The following is a 6,843-nucleotide window of genomic DNA, read 5'->3' as shown; positions in this document are numbered from 1 at the left end:
GGCATTTAAATAGGCTAGAACTATTTTCAAAACACGTTACATTTATAATAATCATCTCTAAAGAATATAAAACTATGTATCTTCAAATTTCAACTTCAGTTAGCCCAAAAGAGTAATCACTTGAAATAATCTGCATTATTAAAGAAAATAAACAAATTTATGAGTAGTATGTAAATGACATTAAAAAACATTCTGATTGATAGTCAATAATTTGTACAGTAAAAAAAACATAAAAGAATACATATGATCTATCTTTGACTTCAATAATCAAATACCAAAATCACCAACAAAATATCTAAACATACGATCTACTGTAATACTTAGTGTTGCAAAAAGCTAAACACCATGTGTAATATTGTCTTGTGTATAGTAAGATGCCCTGAAGAATATAAATCGTGTGCAGAATCAACAAAATTAACAAAAATATTAGTTTGAATCATATAAAATAAAACATTAGTTTGAATCATCAAATATTAATTTGGATGCATACATTAAAATATGCTTATAATTTTGAATCGATTCAAAATAAATTAATTACCTGGATTCTTCCTACCTTGTTCAACAAATTTAGAATTAGAACAATATATAAGAAACAATAAATATAAACAAATGATTGAGATCGAAAAAACTACCTTGTTAGAAATTTCAAACTTGCCTCGATAATTGGTGAAGAAAAAAGTGCATATATTCAAGGCCAACACATACTTGATAGTATACTTGTGGCCAACAAATCGATAAATGATCTAGTAGGGCGGAAGAAAAAAAGTTTTATCTTTAAGGCGGACTTCGAGAAAGTTTTTGATAGCTTGCATTGGGAGTATTTATTTGAAGTTATGGATGCTATGGGGTTTGGAAGTAAATGGATAGGGTGGATCAAAGCATGTCTCTCATCAGCGACGGTCTCGGTTCTAGTCAACGGGGCTACTACAAAAGAATTCAAAATTGAAAAGGGCGTAAGGCAAGGAGATCCCTTATCTCCTTATTTATTTATTATTGCGGTCGAAGGGTTGAATGTGATGATAAAAAATGCTATCGGTTCACAAATGCTAAAAGGGGTTGAAATTGGAGGAAGCAAAGTCTTACTTTCACATCTCCAATACGCCGATGACATGGTTTTCTTCGAAGAATGGAGCAAAAGAAATCTGCGAAACTTGATTAAATTACTCAAGTGCTTCGAACAAGCTTCAGGTCTTAAGGTAAATCTGCAAAAAAGCTGTGTTCTTGGCATTGGAGTTAGTGATAATGAAATTGATGAAATGGCATCTTGGCTCGGTTGTAATATGGAGAAATTTCCGTTCATGTATTTGGGACTTCCCATTGGAGGCAATATGAAAAAATCAATGAATGGGATCCGGTTGTGAGTAAATTCTGCAAAAGATTGGCCGATTGGAAAGCATGTGCGATGTCTTTTGGGGGACATTTGACCTTAGTGAAATCAGTCTTGAGTAGCCTACCACTGTACTTCTTCTCTCTATTCCGTGCTCCTTCTTGCGTTGTCAAAAAACTCGAAGGTATGAGAAGTCGTTTCTTTTGGGGGGGATCGAGTGAATCAAAAAAGATCTCGTGGGTTAAATGGAAGTCTATTATGTTACCATATAACGAGGGGGGTTTAAATGTGGGTTCATTAAAATTAAAAAACTTAGCTTTACTAGGTAAGTGGTGGTGGAAATTTCTTTCAAATGGCGACGTATTATGGGTGCGGATAATCAAAAGCATTTTTGGGAGGGACGGGGGGTTGGGTTTAAACAATGTTTGCAAACCGAAAGCCAATAACTCCACGTGGAAAGTTATCCTGGAGGCAGGCAGATTAATCAATGCTTATGGCATCGATTTTTCTAACTCCTTTAGGAAACTTCTTTGTGACGGTTCTCTTACATCGTTTTGGGAAGACTTGTGGTGTGGTAATTGTAGTCTCAAGAATAGGTTTCCAAGACTTTACAGGGTAGATTCGAACAAAGATAGTGCGGTTTGTGAAAAGGTGCGAAAAATTGACAACATGATACAATTCTCCTGGAGCTGGTCTCGTTCATTAACAGGCAGGTTGTCAAGCGAAGTTCAAAAAATGGAGGACGAAATTTCAAGTATTTCATTCGATGGTGTAGGATCAGATTCTTGGGTATGGGTGCTCGCTTCAAATGGCAAATGGTCTACAAAAACTCTAACTTCATTACTTGTGTCTCATTCGATAGATCGAGGTAACTGTCTTCCAGAAACCATTATCAACAGATTGATACCTTCTAAGGTTGGTTTGTTTATTTGGCGGGCAACAAAAAGTAGAATTCCTTGTCGTGTGGAGCTAGATAAACGGGGTGTTGATATGGACTCGGGTAGGTGTCCGGTTTGCGATGATAACATTGAAACTTCCGAACACTCACTAGTTTTATGTAAAAGAGCTAGGGAGGTTTGGGAACAAATATACAAATGGTGGAACATTCCATTTCCTACAAACAGCAACTTTGTCGATTGGTTTAAAGGCTGCGGTTACCCTTTCAAGTCCGACTTTGGTAAATCTCTATGGCATGCGGTGATTTGGGTATCCAGTTACATCATTTGGAAGCACCGGAATGAAGTGGTCTTCAAAAGAAACAGGCTGTGCAGTGCGGCAATAGTAAGCGAAATTCAAGTATTAAGTCATTTATGGATCTCCAATAGAGTGAGAGGCTTCGAGATTGGTTGGACAAGCTGGCTTCTTAATCCATTATCCTTTGATTCGATGTGTCAAATTAGAACAGGCATTGGTTAATATTTAGATCATTAGTGCTGTCAAGTAAATCGTGTGTCATGTATTTAGGGGTTTAGTGCTAATAGTTTCAACCATGTACATATTGTGACTTTTGTATGCATCCCTGCATATATGTATATATTGATGGTAATAAAATGTTGCTTTTCAAAAAAAAAAAAAAAAAAAGAAATTTCAAACTTGCAGCTTTGAAACCTTGTTAAACATTTTTTGAAAGAAAATAAAGAGAGTGAGAATTGAAGAGATAAACTTGTAAAATGAAGCAGCAAATAAAGTTTAAAGAGTATCTCTGTCCTCTCTCATATTAGTATCGACTATTACTCCGTAATTATTAATTAGAAAACATTTAATTGGTTGATATGGGTGGTGACAGAGATTTAATGAGGTAAATTGAAATTTATTGAAAAGTTGGTAAGTCGATTTCGAGAATTGCATGGACATAGATTTCGAACTGAATTACTCCGTAAAATATATATATATATATATATATATATATATATATATATATATATATATATATATATATATATATATATATATATATATATATATATATATATATATATATATATATATATATATATATAGTGGTAGGATCAAGAGTGAAGTAACCATTTGGGGGGAAGCGGGGGGAAGTAAAAACTTTTTTTTTTCGTTTTTTGAAAAAACTTTGTTCATGAACATTATAGATAAGATGAAAATATAAACATTTAGTAGAGACACTTTGTGATAAATGTTTTTATCTTGACGAGAAAACACTCGAAGAAGTAATATATAACAATTATCGTGTTTTTCGAGCGTATTTTGAGGTTTTAGCTATTGGGGTTTATATATTAGGGTTTAGATATTAGGGTTTAGATATTAGGGTTTAGAAATTTAGGGTTTAGGGTTTAGATTTAGGGTTTAGATTTATGATTTAGATTGAGTTTTTAACACGAACGGTTTAGAGTTTAGGGTTTAGGGTTTGGTGTTTTGAGTTTATTCATAAACTCAAAACACCAAACCCTAAACCCTAAACTCTAAAGGGGTGTTTGTCTTTGCGATTAAAACTGATTTTTTGATTATCACGTTTACCAAATCACAAAAGATCTATTTTTAGTGTTTGGCCAAGATGTGACAAAAATTGATTTTTTTGCGTTTATAAAGCTCCAAAACGTGATTTTGCAGACGTATGTGGGGACTTACTGCCAAGAAAACGCAATTCTCAAAAACATTTCCCACCAATGCAGATTACTATTATACCCAATTTAAAAATCATTTCTATTTACCGTACCTTTATTCCAATTCTGTTCCTTCAAACTGCTACTTTTCTTTTTGTCTACGCCTCTACGTTGTCTCATCTCCTCTATGAATTTTTCTCTTATAAATATAGATAATTTTTTTCTTACAAGTATATAATACACTAACTCCAATACGTTTGAGCAACCTTGCTTGTTTTTTTATTTTTATTTATTTATGTTTATGCATATAATCAATAATCAAATGTCAAATGGATGAATGAATTATTCGTATTTATTTGTGTACCATGATTACAACGATTGCTCAAACGTTTATGATTTTATTGTTTACGATTTTTTATGTATGTATTTTATTTGTGTATTTTTTTTATGTTATCTATGTATTTTATTTTTCTTAACGAATGTACTTTTTAGTAATTTTACATGTTATAGGTTATCAAATTATAAGATTTCCTAAACACTCAGGAAATTGATTATCTGATTATTCCGGTATCAAACAGCATAATCAAATCCAAACACTATAAAACTAAATCACGTTTTGATACAGCTGATTATTTGATTCTGATTATTTAAAACGCATAATCAATTTTCAAAACGCAAATCCAAACACCCCCTAACTCCTTTATACGAATCCCACTGAAAGTACTATATTATCCCTGCTACAGTAATCAAATCCCTAACTCCTTTTTTTTTTTTTTTTTTACTATTTTTATAAATAAATAAAAAAGGCCGGAGGTCCACTCGGAAGCAATCTCTTTATCCGCCGAATAAAGAGAGGGATGACTTTCTCTACTTTTCTGGGTGGAGAAATGACTTGTTTTTATTCTCGGATAAGGGAAGGATTGTCTACATCTCACCTCCCCCATACACCACTCAAGTGGTATTGGGTACTGTTGTTGTTGTTGTTGTTGTATATATATATATATATATATGGGCATGATCAATGAGGAAGTAACCAATCGGAGGGAAGCGGGGGGAAGTAAAAATTTTTTTTTTTCGCTTTTTTCGAATTTTTTTTTCCCGCATCAAGATCACACGAAAATATGAACATTTAGAATAGACACTTCGTAATGAATGTTACTACCTCCGTCTCATTCCAATAGTCCATTATTCCATTTTGGGCTGTCCCAAATTAATAGTACACTTCCATAAATATAAAGGAAAGAAGATATTTCATTGGTGGATATGGAGAGAGAAGATATTTCATTGGTAGAGAAATGAAGTTAGTGGGATTTCCTAAAACTACGTGTTTTTTGTCTGTGGACTATTGGAATGAGACGGATGGAGTATTATTTAAGCGGGAAAATGATCGACAAAAATAACATTCAAGATAATATTGTTTCTGTGATCCAGTACTCGTCGGCTTTAGCTCTTCCAATGGCTGCTATTGAGGTCCACTTCTCATCTCTTTTTTGTTCCCATCCTTCTACTCAATTTTCTTTTATTTCTTTTATCTTTTATTTCTTTTTTCTTTTAGTTTTCTCTCGAAATATCTCTCAAATAAATACACCCGATGCTGTCAATTTGACAAGTGCTTCTTAGCTGTTCATGGTTTACGACATCTGGTCTTGTAAATCGACACGTGGTCTTTCCCGATTGATGACTCAGTCCATCCCTGTACTTAATTTGTTGTCATCTCTTCCGCCATAATTTTGTAACGTATTCCTCTCCAACATACGGAGTAATCTTGTAAGGTATTCTTCCTTTTTCCTTTTTGTTTTTGTTTTGTAAACCCTCCATCTATAATTTTTCACGGTTAATTTTTTTTGTACTTATGTGTAGGACTTTACTATACGCCTTCTGCTTATTGTTTCAGTATTCCTTCCAAATTTGTTTATAACGCTTGCCTTCTATCATCGTAAATCATCTGGCACCGAAGATGTAAATTAGGTATATTTTATTTCTTGTGCCTCCAATTGATTTGTTGTTGTCTTTAAATAGACGAATTGAATTTGAATCATTCATTAGGTTTTCTTCATAGTTACTCATTTTCTTTTCGATTTCACTTATGTGTTTTTCATTGATTGCTACTGATTATTGTTTCCGTATGATGTATTTCAAAATATGTGTTCACTTACTTATATGATGCTACGGATTTTTTGGAGCACTATTTGAGCATAGAAGAATTCATCAAGTTGTTGGTTTGAATTTCATTTCAGTTTTATGAGGTAAAAGGACTTTTGTGTTCTTTATTCAGTTCTTATCATCCAATAAAATATCTATTTTCTTGTTTGCATCAGGGACCATACGGATTATTATTGACCAACCCTTCTTTATTGTATAAATTAGTTTCCAAAAATCAATAAGGCCATCCTTACTTTTGCTATTTATTTGTTAACTACGTAGGGGCTGATTTTGAGGAGCATATAATTTGAAGATGGTAGGAATCAAATTGGGATAGATCGTGGGGAAGGTTCAACTATTATTTTCTTCTTTCTAACTTTGTCATATCTATTTGTTTTTGTTTATCCTGTTCTATTTTACTGGCGTGATAATAAATGTTCAAGTTTAAATTATTTGTATGTTTTATTTTGCTATTCTATTTTATTTATTGTTGATAAGTGCAGCTGCATAAGTTACTAACCCTTTTAAGGTTTAACTGTTATCTTTTTAAATTTTTTTACTTGTTTGTTATATTTATGTGATTATCTAGAGGTATAAGTTAATTGGGTCGGTACCAACTCCATCAAAATTGTTTGTTAGATGGAACAGTAAAAATATACATATCGATGGAAACAAGGATATGCAGTTTCATACATAGCAAAAGTCAGGCAATCCATACATAGCCGACGAAAAAACAAGGGATGAAAGGGTCTGCGTACTTTTGATGTTGAATCATGGGATTGGGTTCAGAGTCATACTGAC

At 32.9% G+C, this 6,843-nt stretch overlaps 1 long non-coding RNA gene across 1 annotated transcript; it reads left to right on the top strand.

The window, feature by feature from the left end:
- Positions 1-5,878: 5,878 nt before the first annotated feature.
- On the top strand, positions 5,879-6,494 carry LOC139858382 (uncharacterized). Its single transcript, XR_011762920.1, has 2 exons — positions 5,879-6,146; positions 6,325-6,494. It is a non-coding gene; the product is annotated as an uncharacterized lncRNA (long non-coding RNA).
- Positions 6,495-6,843: the final 349 nt, after the last annotated feature.

This window comes from Rutidosis leptorrhynchoides, chromosome 7, assembly GCF_046630445.1.
Source record: "Rutidosis leptorrhynchoides isolate AG116_Rl617_1_P2 chromosome 7, CSIRO_AGI_Rlap_v1, whole genome shotgun sequence".
NCBI classification, from domain to species: domain Eukaryota; kingdom Viridiplantae; phylum Streptophyta; class Magnoliopsida; order Asterales; family Asteraceae; genus Rutidosis; species Rutidosis leptorrhynchoides.
The sequence above is the reverse complement of the archived record's forward strand: the minus strand, read 5'-3'. Positions and strand labels throughout refer to the sequence as shown.